Raw genomic sequence first — 13,637 nt, 5'->3', positions numbered from 1 at the left:
TTTTCAAACGTGTCGTTGCATTAGTGGCCGACGCTTTTCACACCAAATGAGAAAATGTTTGCTCATGATCTTGGGGTTACACGACTCCATTTTTGCGTTTTTTCAACAACAAAAAAATGGTTCAAATGGCTCTAAGCAATATGGGACTTAACTTCTGAGGTCATCAATCCCCTAGAACTTAGAACTACTTAAACCTAACTAACGTAAGGACATCACACACATCCATGCCCGAGCAGGATTCGAACCTGCGACCATAGCGGTCGCGCGGTTCCACACCGGCCGGCTGCGTTTTTTCAGTCCCTTATACGGCAAATAAAATTGTGAAAACCACAGTACCAGGAAACGTTGTATATGTACAATAAGACTGCACTATTTTGAATGAGCGCGCTTGTCTGTGAATACCCTCATAGGGAGGTCAAACGGGACGACTTGGAGAAGGAGAGGCACCACGGGCATTCTAGTTTCTACTGTATATACTTTTATAAATAAATTCAAAAACTTTGTCTGTATGACCAAGAAGGATTCAGGATTCACACTTATAGCAGTGGAAGTTCAAAAAGATTGCAAAATAATTTATTTTTTTTACATGTGAAATTTCATAATTTTTTCACTCAGTGTTGGCTGCATTTGTTGCTACAGGTATTCTTTCTTACATAAGTAAGAGAGAGTCTTCGATGAATTTTGCACAGTATACGAACTATACTTACAGGTGTATGACACTGTCGGATTTATTTAATTTATGAAAAGATGAATGAGCTCTTACGTTTTAAACTTCGTGTTTAGAAAAAAAACTCAAAGTTTATAGTTAATTATCTCAAATTGTGCCACAGTTTGTAATAGATTTGGAAACTTCCAGAGTTTTGCATTAAGGAGTTTGTGTTTAATAATCATAATAAGTTTTAAAGGAATAGGATAGTTCTTTTGAGTGTTACATGTACCTAAGTGCAGAAATTTGCGGAAAACGGCCGTTAAAGTTTCTGCTTGTATTCGGCATTCTTTTAGAAGTGTCCGGCACCATAAGCAGGTTCTTTTTCATTTTCCAAATCAGTTTTCTTCCTGTTTACATTCATATGATGTACTCTTCTTGACTTTATCACCTCCAGTAATGATTTATCAGTTTTCACTACACGCTCTCTGTCTATCGCATACAAAGCTTTGATGCAGTTAACTCCGGTCTTAATTCCCATTTTCTCTTAAAAACATATTTCCTGCTTTGCACACCATCATTAAAACATGAAACTGCACCATAAACACCAATATCAAAGCTCATTTCTTCCTACAACAATGGTTTTTGGCAGTCTTTCCCATATGCATTGGTTAAAACTTTCATTGGAGTTTTGGGTACAGCAATGAGGACATTTCTTCAATAAGTTTTCAGTTGCAAGGCCCCTGAATATAGGTTTGATGGCTTCCACTACAGCAGTTGGTAGAGATTTTCTGTGATGATATTCTTCACTTACTTATGACAGAAGAATGCTTTGCAAAGGGGTGTGACGCTGCGTCTTAGTACACGAGAGACCAAATAAGGTGTCTTATAATCTCTCAAATGTATCAGTTTTACACATCAAACAATTCAGGAAGATGTGTGCTACAAAAAGGCATATTTTTGAAAAATCGAACTTTTTTTTTTAATTTTTGAGGTCCTAACCCCCTTAAGTACAGTCATCTGTGTAAAGGTTAATTATGAACAAAAATAAAGCCTTTGGCAAAATGCCGTACAACGAACAGAAGGTGCGAGATAGTTTTTATGGTTCCGTACCTCAATCATTAAAACGTAACCCTTATGGGATCACTTTCTTGTCCCTCTGTCTGTCTGTCTGCGTGTCAGTCAGACTGTTCAACACCTTTTTCTCATCAAAGGGCAGAGATATCAATTTGAAATTTACATCACATATTATAGTGCACTGTCCCTCGGAGATGTAAAATGATGAAGCAAAGTTAATGCAACCAAGAGGTCTGGTCATTTACGTCACATATTTCGGTACTCGTAAAATCAATCATGAGAACTTACAGTGTACTTTCGGTTGACCTAGAATCATGAAATTTGCCGAAAAGCAAGGTTTCACACTACAACCGAGGAAAAAAATCCGAAAATTGTTAATTTGTAATTATATCACTCCAAAACAATTTTCTTTTGTTATCAGACGATCTGCCCATCCGTTAAGACAGCTTTTTCCCAGGAATGGGAATGCGATATAATAAACGTTAGCATCTAAGTCAGTACACTCAAAAGATATGGTCATTTATGTCATACTTTGGCACTCGCAAACTCAGTCATCAAACCCGATAGAGTGCTCCTTGGCGTAACACCATGAAATGTTGCAAGAAGGAAGGTCTTCCAGTACAAGTAAAGGAAAAATCGGAAATTTGTTAATTTGTAACTATACCAATAAAAATATTTACTTTGTTCAAACTTGGAAGTCTTGGAATCCCTGAGACCGTTACCTTTCCAGTATCTCCTGTTCTTCCCTCCTTCTGTTGCCCTGACGCCCCTTTTCCCTCTTCGTTTGAATATTATCCCTTCCCCTTGACTCGACTGTGCGGTTTGTATTTTCTGCCATCATGAGTCATTGGACCGATGACCTCGCTGTTTGCTTCTCTCCACCAAACCAAAAAAAAAAAAAAAAAAAAAAAAAGAATCTTGCCGGTATCACTGTCGATAACAGGCAAAAATCGTCCAGATCCTCGATTCCCTGAGAGAATTAACTGTTTATATACATACACTACTGGCCATTAAAATTGCTACACCAAGAAGAAATGCAGATGATAAATGGGTATTCATTGGAAAAATATATTATACTAGAACTGACATGTGATTACATTTTCACGCAATTTGGGTGCATAGATCCTGAGAAATCAGTACCCAGAACAACCACCTGTGGCCGTAATAAAGGCCTTGATACGCCTGAGCATTGAGTCAAACAGAGCTTGGATGGCGTGTACAGGTACAGCTGCCCATGCAGCTTCAACACTATATCACAGTTCATCAAGAGTAGTGACTGGCGTATTGTGACGAGCCAGTTGCTCGGCCACCACTGACCAGACGATTTCAATTTGTGAGAGATCTGGAGAATGTGCTGGCCAGAGATCAGTCGAACATTTTCTGTATCCAGAGAGGCCCGTACAGGACCCGCAACATGTGGTCGTGCATTATCCTGCTGAAATGTACGGTTTGGCAGCGATCGAATGAAGGGTAAAGCCACGGGCCGTAACAAATCTGAAATGTAACGTCCACTGTTCAAAGATACGCTAGCAAAAACATGTTCTAAAATTCTACAACAGATCGACGTCAGAGATATAGGTCTATAGTTTTGCGCATCTGCTCGACGACCCTTCTTGAAGACTGGGACCACCTGTGCTCTTTTCCAATCATTTGGGACCTTCCGTTCCTCTAGAGACTTGCGGTACACAGCTGTTAAAAGGGGGGCACGTTCTTTCGCTTACTCTGTGTAGAATCGAATTGGTATCCCGTCAAGTCCAGTGGACTTCCCTCTGTTGAGTGATTCCAGTTGCTTTTCTATTCCATGGACACTTATTTCGATGTCAGCCATTTTTTCGTTTGTGCGAGGATTTAGAGAAGGAACTGCAGTGCGGTCTTCCTCTGTGAAACAGCTTTGGAAAAAGGTGTTTAGTACTTCAGCTTTACTCGTGTCATCCTCTGTTTCAATGCCATCATCATGCCGGAGTCTCTGGATATGCTGTTTCGAGCCACTTACTGTTCTAACGTAAGACCAGAACTTCCTAGGATTTTCTGTCAAGTCGGTACATAGAATTTTACTTTCGAATTCACTGAACTCTGTACGCATAGCCCTCCTTACGCTAACTTTGACATCGTTTAGCTTCTGTTTGTCTGAGAGGTTTTGGCTGCGTTTAAACTTGCAGTGAAGCTCTCTTTGCCTTCGCAGTAGTTTTCTGACTTTGTTGTTGAACCACGGTGGGTTTTTCCCGTCCCTCACAGTTTTACTCGGCACTTACCTGTCTAAAACGCATTTTACGATTGCCTTGAACTTTTTCCACAAACACTCAACATTGTCAGTGCCGGAACAGAAATTTTCGTTTTGATCTGTTAGGTAGTTTGAAATCTGTCTTCTAGTACTCCTGCTAAACAGATAAATCTTTCTCCTTTTTTTTATATTCCTATTCACTTCCACATTCAGGGATGCTGCAATGGCCTTATGATCACTGATTCCCTATTCTGCGCTTACAGCGTCGAAAAGTTCGGGTCTGTTTGTTATCAGTAGGTCCAAGATGTTATCTCCACGAGTTGGTTCTCTGTTTAGTTGCTTGAGGTAATTTTCGGGTAGTGCACTCAGTATAATGTCACTGGATGCTCTGTCCCTACCACCCGTCCTGCTGGAAACGTCGTCGAACTGTTCGTACAGATCGTTGCTGTCTTGCAAACGTCCCCACCTGTTAACTCAGGGATCGAGACGTGGCTGCACGGTCCGTTACACCCATGCCCGTCATCTCGACTGCTAGTGATACGAGGCCGTTGGGACCCAGCACGGTGTTCCGTATTACCATCGTGAACCTACCGATTCCATATTCTGCTAACAGTCATTGGATCTCGACCAACGCGAGCAGCAATGTCGCGATACGATAAACCGCAATCGGGATAGGCTACAGTCAGACCTTTATCAAAGTCGGGAACGTGATAGTACGCATTTCTCCTCCTTACACGAGGCATCACAACAACGTTTCACCAGGCAACGGCGATTAACTGCTCTTTGTGTATGAGAAATCGGTTGGAAACTTTCCTCATATCAGCACGTTGTAGGTGTCGCCACTGGCGCCAACCTTGTGCTCTGAAAAGCTAATCATTTGCATGTCACAGCATCTTCTTCCTGTCGGTTAAATTTCGCGTCTGTAGCAGGTCATCTTGGTGGTGTAGCAATTTTAATGGCCAGTAGTGTAGATAAGTTTGTACGGAAACCTCAATGCGAGAATCTTACTGAAACATCAGTGTGAGAGTCTTGCTCGCAGTTTTTCTGCTTACGTTTCACATCGTCCACGGCACACTCTGACCTATTGTGACATCGCCTGACCTGCATCACCATCGTGGCGGACCGGCAGTGGGGCGGCTAGGTCGTGAGCGGCCGGCGCGTGCCGCCTGAGTGATCGGTTAAACTCGCGAACGTAAAACGGGTCAGCGCTGTCCGTCGCTGGCAGCTCTAATTAGCTTCGGAATTTACTGCAGCCTGCCCACTAATTTGTGCCGCAGCGGCGAGCGCCACGCTTCAAAGCGGGGCGGTTGCCACGGCGCTATCGCACGGGAGTCACGCGCTCCGCAAAGCCTGTACCTACGGGGGGCTCTGCTTTTTTGGTGACTGTAGAGACGTCCACCGGCCAATTATTCGTATTGTCGGCATCAGTACTGACAACCAGGCGTGTTTTATGTGTGTAGATATTTGTCAACAGATGTACAGTGTGAGCGAATAAAACTGACCTGGAAAAATCTCATGCGCCTCAAGGCAGGCAACCCATCTGACATAGTACACACCTGGGACGGATTATGTAAGATCGGTTGCCTACCTTAAGGTGCATAAACTATTTCCTGGGCCAGTTCGTTTTACCTGCCCTGCAGTATGACACACCAAGACTTTATGGGTAAGAACTGCTTGCTGTGAATTTTTAGTCATATCTATCGGTTCCCACTACTTGCATCAGTTCAGCTACAGCCCTTTTATTACATCAACCTACGTGCTCCATCACCCAGTGAACGTTATGTGGTGGAGGGTATTTAACATCAGTGTGGCAAAGTTCTGTCCTATTTCATTCCAGTTCTGCATGAGAGAAAAATGACTGTATGACACTGTTCGAGTCCCAATCTCTGTATTAAAATCCCTGATAGAGATTGAGGCAGCAGCACTGAATACAGTGTACCACGAATCTTTTTTTTTTTTTAATCATCAGTCTTCCGACTGGTTTAATGCAGCCCACCAAGACGTCCACTCCTATGCAAACCTCTTCATCTCAAAGTAATATCTGCACCTACTGTCGTCTATTATTAGTTGGATGTATTCCTATCTGCCTCATGAAGAGGCAAAGTTAGTTCTCTTTGCTGATGATACAAGTATAGTAATCACACCTGGCAAACAAGACTTAACTGATGAAATTGTCAATACTGTCTTTCAGAAAATTACTAAGTGGTTCCTTGTAGACGGACTCTCACTGAATTTTGATAAGACACGGTACATACAGTTCCGTACAGTGAATGGTATGACGCCATTAATAAATATAGACCTTAATCAGAAGCATATAGCTAAGGTAGAACATTCCAAATTTTTAGGTGCGTCCATCGATGAGAGATTAAATTGGAAGAAACACATTGATAATCTGCTGAATCGTTTGAGTTCAGCTACTTATGCAATAAGGGTCATTGCAAATTTTGGTGATAAACATCTTAGTAAATTAGCCTACTACGCCTAATTTCACTCATTGCTTTCATATGGTATCATATTCTGGGGTAATTCATCATTGAGTAATATTATTATATTTATTGCACAAAAGCGTGTAATCAGAATAATAGCTGGAGTCCAACCGAGATCATCCTGCAGACATTTATTTAAGGATCTAGGGATATTCACAGCAGCTTCTCAGTATATATACTCTCTTATGAAATTTGTTATTAACAACCAAACCCAATTCAAAAGTAATAGCAGTGTGCTTAACTACAATACTAGGAGAAAGGATGATCTTCACATTTCAAGATTAAATCTAACTTTGGCACAGAAAGGGGTGAATTATACTGGCACTAAAGTCTTTGGTCACTTACCAAATAGTATCAAAAGTCTGGCAGATAACCAATTTAAGAAGAAATTAAAAGAATTTCGGAATGACTACTCCTTCTACTCCATAGAGGAACTTTTAGATATAAATTAAGGAAAAAAATTATTTAAAAAAATAAAAAAAATTAAAAAAAAACAAAAAATAAAAAAAGTTGTTATATTAACTTAAGTATGTTGTTAAATTAACTTAATTATGTCATGTAATGGAAAATTTGACTCGTTCCACATCATTACGAAATATCGTATTCATGATCCATGGAACTAGTATTAATCTAATCTAATCTAATCTGTGTCTTTCCCTATAGCTCCCTCTACTACCACTGAAGCTATTCCCTGCCGTCCTAACACATTACTTATCTCGCTGTCCGGGCTTCTTGTAAGTGTTTTCCAAAAGTTCCTTTCTTCCCCACTTCAGCGGAGAAGCTACTCATTCTTTATCAGTCAGTCTAACTTTCAACTTCCTTCTATAGCACAACATCCTAAACAAATTTCCTTCTTTTCCTGGTTTCCACACAGTCCATGATTCAAATGTACATTCTCAAATATTTCGGCCTCAAATTACGGGAGATGTTTGATGCCAGTAGACTTACTTTCACCAAGAATGTCCTCTTTGCCTGGGCTGGTCTGTTTCTTATGTGCCTGTTACTTCGTCTTGTATTACCTTGATTCCAAGGTATCTAGGAGAGGAAATGAATTACCGAATAAAGAATACAGAGTGCCACGTAAAAAAGTCATATCGCTGTTCGTATCATTGTAAAAAAAAGCAAAGTTACAACGAAGGCAATCATGCTGATTCATGTCCTCCTGGTGGCTAAAGAACATTTACTTGTAACATTTTGTAATTTGCATCTCGACATGGGCACCCTGTATAATGGGCAGTCACATTAAAACGAGACAGGTTGAAAAAAGAGTAAGTTAACTGTTTATTATTTTAAAATTAGTCGCATAAGTGTTAATGTATTTATTCCACTGTGAGACAAGGCGGCCATTGCCTTCGTGGAAGAATGTCTGCGGTTGCCTATGAAATCATGATTGTACCCAGGTGTGCACCCCTTCTGCCGAAACGAATCTACAGTCACGAATGTCTTTCTTCAGGGCTCCAGAAAAATGGAAATTGCATGGGGAGGGATCGGGACTGTATTGATGATGCGTAAGGGCATCCCAGTGAAACTTATGTGGAATAATACTCGCCCACTTGTTGCCGAGGTTGTTTCGACTACTCTGTAGAAGTTTCGTTGGGAAGCCGTTACACATCATTAATACAGTCCCGATCGCTCCCCATGCAATTTCCATAATTTTGGAGCCCTTAAGAAAGACATTCGGGGCCATGGATCTGCACGTATGGGTAACTATCACTGTAACAGCGAACATTTTTTCATGAAGGCCCTAACAGACCTATCTCACAGTGGAGTAAGTGTCCTAAGAATTATGGCAATTAAATATATGATAATGAACAGTTTATTTACTTTTTTCCATCTATTTCGTTCTCATTTCAGTGACCCGTGCGTTTGAATTGACAAATAGACTTGAGATGTTCGCCACGGAAACCTGAAAAGTCTCTGTTGGATTCCTTTCATGTTAATTTCTTAAATCTGTTGTCATTTACGGCATAAATTCCTCTTCTAAATTTACTGAGGCGTTTCTGACTATCTGGGAGGAGACTGAGCAGTGAAACGTGTTACTTTTACACATAAACAAGAACGATCTGTCACACTACTACACTTTAAAACACAGTTTATATGTAAATCATGTCACACAGTCTCATACGGAACCTACATCCGCTTTCTTTTATATACTGTATATGATAAGATACTGTCATCCCCCTTCCCTTCTGTGTGAGAGGATGAATGAGCAAATGTATTTGTATTTGCATGCTGGCCGGAGTGGCTGAGCGGTTAAAGGCGCTACAGTCTGGAACCGCACGACCGCTACGTCGCAGGTTCGAATCCTGCCTCGGGCATGGATGTGTGTGATGTCCTTAGGTTAGTTAGGTTTAAGTAGTTCTAAGTTCTAGGGTACTTATGACCACAGCAGTTGAGTCCCATAGTGCTCAGAGCCATTTGAACCATTTGTAGTTGCATGCTGGATGGTAGCAGACAAGCCTGTCTGCTAGAGAACAGTAGGACCAACGTCGGAACAGGTAGCTACGCTTTCTAAAAGCAAAGAGATTTCTATCCTTAGTATCGTCCTGTCCGTCCCTTGTCATGTTGGTATAGGAAGCTGCCTCTCTGGTCACTTCCGTTGGTATTTGTAAGGCATCCCTCAGGAAGGGACCACGGCAGTCTGTCCGCGGCGAGCGTCTGAAGTGGTAAGATCTCCGGTTAAGCGCGTGTCTGCTAAGTCCGTAGGACAATGGATTTCTTAAGTTCAGCCTAACTGAAAATTTTATCACCTTTATTTCAAGTTTAGCTATAAAATATCTAATGTTATCTTAAATTGCAACGCAGTGTGATTCGAGTATACAGTTCAGAATATTCCAGTAGTAGCTTTGTCACTGTGAGTAAAGTGGAACCACGCGTTGATCAGTAACTCTAACTAGCATCATCAATCTTCAGTGCGAATGTGCGTGAGATTATAACGTCTCGTCTTGCCAATGTTTTTCAATATAGCAACTTTTCTTTATGTTCAAACCACGTGGGGTGTACTTTGTGAAACCAGTACCACGTGCTTATACAATTGTTTGACCCATCAGGTTAATAGTAAGACGATAGTAACCAGTTCGAGGTTTTTCTTTTGTAAATTGCTTTTCGATCTAATTTATTTTAATTATCAAAATTATTGTGGAGTTACACTCTTTGTGTAAACCAAGTTGACCACGTGGAGCATGTGGTGTAATCATCAAAGTAGCCCTCAGCTATTCTTTTTGGGAAGATTTCACAGAGAGTTAGTATGAATTTAGTATACCAGTGTGTGGTAATTGCATGACGGACAGGATTGTGCTACGAACGTAACTTCTTTGGATGAAAATTGAATCGGTTGGTTGTGGTTAATTTCCTCTTGCATATGTTTCAACGTTCTTCGTGTGTTATTTTATGAATGCAGTGTTGTATGCAGTCTCCAAATCTTGGCTCCATATTAGATGTGTTCCGTAAGATTACAATCTCACATTTTCACAATCCCAAATAAGGCACCAGCTTAGTTATGAATCAAGTTTAATATGCTGAAATTTCAATGATCAATGTTAAAATAAATTTCCAAATATAAACTGATTTATTTCTTTTCATTTTAATTCTCTTTTTTATATATATATCACCGGTTGTCGTATGACTATTAAAAGATTATAATTAATGTTAGTCTGGTTGGTAATTTGGTAAGCTAGACTGGATACCTGGTGAAACAGTTGCTCAGTAATGCAAGGTTAACTTCCCTAGACAGCTCACAGCTTTTAACCCGCTTTTATTGTCTATCGGCACCGCTTTCATAGCAAATTAAAGTAACAACATTACAAACCCAGCACGTTATTTAAAACATCCTAACCTGCTCGTGTCGTGTCAAACTCTATTAGAGCCAAATGCTTCCAAAGTAACCACCTGGATGAATCCAAATTCAATAGTAGTGCGCGTGTTCTTGATCAGTCACGTTGTGTCACAATTCTGCTAGACGGTACGAAATAAATTGGAGCGGCCGCCGCGGATTCCCAAGTAAGCGCTAGTTGACGATACCAGAGAACATCTTGATTTGTGTTTAAAGTGGCTTCCCCAGATTACTTCAGGTAAATGCCGGGATGGTTCCTACGACAAGGCCACTGCCGACTACCTGCCCCATCTTTGTTAAATTCCATATGTGAATATTTCAATATCGCTAACTTTGTGTTATTTTTGTTGTTCTTATGTTATAGTACCACGACATTTGCAACATCGTAGTAAAAGTGGTCTACGGATGAATAAAACTACTACTGCTGCTACTACTACTACTACTACTACTACTACTACTATTACTACTACTTCTACTACACGTTGTTATCGCCACCTAGCGCAGGCCTCGTTGTCCTACGAGCGCCGTCTAACGCTGACTGCAGCGTTGATAGATTTTTCCTTCCCCATATCAAGATCAGGACTATATACAAGACATACAATAAATATTATCTAAAAAATGAGAGCCCCCGTAAATTGACCCTGCGATCCAGAAGAAAAGTGAAGGGATAGTCTATCCACTATAACGTTCAACATTTCAAAATTTACACAACAGGATTATCAGCGTTATTTATTTTTTCACATCAGTGTAAGAGTAGGTAGCTGTGGTGTGCAGTACAATTGATGCTTCGAATACATAAACTCACCCCAGACCTGTATCAAGTCTCTATTCGGAAGAGAAAGAGAGAAAATAAAGATATAGTGAAGGAACTGCACAAGAAAGGAGACAAATCCATTGTCAATAATAACAGAGGAATATCACTTCTACCAGTAGCATACAAGATCCTTGCCATTGCTCTCAAACATAGAACAGAAAAACACATAGACCAACAACTAGGTGAATATCAAGCCGGTGTGCAGAGCAGATCTTTACCATCAAAACCTTAATCAAAGCAAAGACTCTAGCAGTTGATAAGAAAGTGATCATGACATTTGTGGACTTCAAAAAAGCGTACGACTCCGTAGATAGAGACACATTAATAGAAGTACTAAATAATTTGGAATAGATGGTAAGACGACGACGCTTATTCAGCAAACACTAACAAACACCCGATCACAAATTAAACTTTTAGGAGAACTGTCAGAGCCATTTGAAATCAAAACAGGTTTGAGACAAAGAGTTAGTCTCTCTCCGATATTGTTCAACTGCGTTTTAGAAAAAGTTATCAGGGAATGCCGAAAAGAAATGAGACATTTCAACAGTCTGGACTTACATTTGAATACCTCGCGTTTGCAGCTGATATAGTGTTCTTTGCAGAGAATCTGCAAATTTCAACTAAACCGATTGAAGTCCTCTCCGGCCGTTGTGGCCGTGCGGTTAAAGGCGCTTCAGTCTGGAACCGCGTGACCGCTACGGTCGCAGGTTCGAATCCTGCCTCGGGCATGGATGTGTGTGATGTTCTTAGGTTAGTTATGTTTAATTAGTTCTAAGTTCGAGGCGACTGATGACCTCAGAAGTTGAGTCGCATAGTTCTCAGAGCCATTTGAACCATTTGATTGAAGTCCTCGAGGAAACAGAAGTGAAAGCAGGATTGCAAATATCTTTTGAGAAGACACAATATATGAACATAAATGACACTGATTCAGTCTGGACAATGAGTACCAAGCATGGCGACATCAAAAGAGTTCAGAAGTTCAAGTATCTAGGAGAGATTTTGACTCCAAACAACAACGAAAAGACAGCAATTGAAGAACGGGCAAGAATAATGGAAATAGCATTCAGATTGTGTCAGAACACATACAAATCTAAATCACTCTCATACCAGGCCAAATTCCGACACTACAGCAAAGTCGCCAAACCTGAATGTTTATATGCATCTGAGACAATAGCCAGGAAGGGACTTTCAGATTTGGAAAAGAAAGAAAGGAAATTCCTTAGAAAGGCTGTTGGACCCAGAAAAATATCTAATGAATTTACGTTCCGCCTAAGATCAAATCAAGAATTTTATCAACGATTCGAAAATATCACTACCACAGTGAAGATAAGAAGACTATCTTTTTATGGACGTATCAAAGGAATGGAATCAGAGAGGCTCGCCAACAATATTCTTCTCTTCCAGGAGAAAAGGAAGACACAAGTTCCTTGGGTAAAAGAAGTGCACTGGGATGTAGAAAAATGCGGGATCACGGCAGCAGAAATTGTGAGCAGACAGATCTTTAGGAAAAAGCTTGCGGAGGTGAAGGATTTCTTCGAGGAGAAAACGGGGAAGAACAGAGTACTCTTGGCAGAAGAACGTACACGAGTGAGCCAGCGGATGAAGGAGTAGTGGCGTGAGAGGAAGGAAGACAACTTTAGAAAGTGAGGGAAGTTGTGTAAACGTAGCCCATAGATAGCTGTAACGAAAATAAATAAATAAATAAAAATAGGAAGGAATGTAGCAAGAAAAGATACAACTGGCAACAGACTGACAGCTGTAAGAAGACGAATAAGGCTGTAACCAACAACAGGAAGAAAAAAGCGAGTGTGTGTTGGACTACAAAGTGACGACTCAGTCCTTGATCTTTGCTGAGACTTTTTCTGCCAGTTATCCCTTCTTCCTCCTCTACTGATAATTTGTTACTACGAGAAATGTCAGACTACACGTGAAACTGTTGGACCACCAGTAAATGGCTTTCTCAAACACATCCGAGACCAAGGATACACCATCGCCAACAGGACCACGCCTGCCAAAGTACTGCAGTGTTTAAACAACTATCATAATTAGAACAGTTTTACCAGTACATAAATACCTGTATGAAAAATTTCCTTTTCCAGGAATCGTGAAATTCTACTCAAGTTTCATTACGCCTAGGAATTTCTCTCGTGTAGCGCAAATACCCTTTCAATTCGTAAGAAGTTACCACTTACTGTGTTCTAAACGTATCTGTGGTTCCTTGAGCTACTACGTAAGGATTTTGGCAACCCCTTTCTTTGGGCGAGTCTGCCTCCGTAGCTCAGTGGCTAACTTGTCTGGCTGATATATGGAAGACCCGGCTTCGAATCCTAGTACTACAAAGGACTTTTCTGTAGTCGGAGGATTGGAACGGCACGTACTCAGCCTCTTGACGTCGATTGAGGAGATACTTCAGAAGTACTAGCATGACGTTCAGGAAAGCCAATAACCATAATGTAATCTGCGAAAAAAACTGTTTGACAGCGCACGAACACGTGTTCATGACCGCCGCTTCTAGTATTTGAAGATGGCAATTCTGGTAAAAACTGGCCATGACAGAGTCA

The sequence above is a fragment of the Schistocerca serialis genome, chromosome 4, assembly GCF_023864345.2.
Source record: "Schistocerca serialis cubense isolate TAMUIC-IGC-003099 chromosome 4, iqSchSeri2.2, whole genome shotgun sequence".
NCBI classification, from domain to species: domain Eukaryota; kingdom Metazoa; phylum Arthropoda; class Insecta; order Orthoptera; family Acrididae; genus Schistocerca; species Schistocerca serialis.
The sequence above is the reverse complement of the archived record's forward strand: the minus strand, read 5'-3'. Positions refer to the sequence as shown.